The 978-nt window shown below is 52.7% G+C and overlaps 1 long non-coding RNA gene across 1 annotated transcript; it reads left to right on the plus strand.

Annotated features, from left to right (window-relative positions):
* LOC103769961 lies at positions 1–621 on the plus strand. The gene is made up of 2 exons (XR_608140.1): positions 1–304; positions 344–621. It is a non-coding gene; the product is annotated as an uncharacterized LOC103769961 (long non-coding RNA).
* Positions 622–978: the final 357 nt, after the last annotated feature.

The following is a 978-nucleotide window of genomic DNA, read 5'->3' on the forward strand; positions in this document are numbered from 1 at the left end:
GTGTTTTGGTGCAATAATTCCCCCTGCGCTACGGGAAGCCCCGTTCGGTTCCTTTTTGACCTCCCTGTCGTTGCATGTACAGACCAAATGACCAACAGCGTGGTTGTGTTTTGGGGAAGACATTTCACCACTTTTTCTTTCCAGCCCCCTCCCTGACCCCCCCCTGACCTCAGACCGCTTCTCCTTGGGGTCCCACCACCTCTGTTCCAGGTGCCACCTGCCCTCCCCGTGCTGGGAGCCTGTCCATGCAGTATTCCACGAGCAGTGTGGGGCACGCACAGCTTGCACTCGAACTGGGGATTGGGTTTTTTTTTTGGTTTGTTTTTTTTTTCTTTTCTTTCAGTTTTTTTTTTTTTTTAATTAATGTACTTGAAGGCTTTCCGAGCCCCCCGTGGAGTTGTACCGTTGCTGTACTGTGAGCTAAGTGTCCTTGTTTTCTATGTGGATCTTGAACCCTGGCTTGCTCTGTCTCACTGGGCTGGATGACACTGTATGTTGCCTCTTTTCTCCTTCACCCTTTCCCTCCCTGCTAGCCTCCCTTTCTTCTCCCAAAGCTTTGGGTGCAAAACAGCTTCCCATTTTGTGGAATTTTTATGTAGAATAAACATTTGTAACTGTAAAGCTCTGGCTGGCACCTCTCTGTTTCAGGGGAAGGGAGGAGGTGCTGGGGAGCAAGGGCTGGGGCACTGACCATCCCACCACCCTGGGAGAGTACAGGGTGGGCCTGATGCAAAGCACCCCCAGGAGTCACACTTCTGCCAGGAGGAAGATCTGCCCTCGTGGGACACCCACCTTTGTACTGAGGGGAAGGTGACAGGATCCAGATGCTCTGTTCCACCTCCATACTCCCCCCTGCAGGACACAGGACAGGAGGACTCCCAAGGACTCCCAAGGGCAGGACCACTCCAACCAGCAATGCTTGTGACTCGTTGACTCTTTAGTGAGAAGGCTGGATAGAATGTGCTGGCTCACCTGGAG

The sequence above is a fragment of the Merops nubicus genome, unplaced genomic scaffold (genome assembly GCF_000691845.1).
Source record: "Merops nubicus isolate BGI_N331 unplaced genomic scaffold, ASM69184v1 scaffold37423, whole genome shotgun sequence".
NCBI lineage: Eukaryota > Metazoa > Chordata > Aves > Coraciiformes > Meropidae > Merops > Merops nubicus.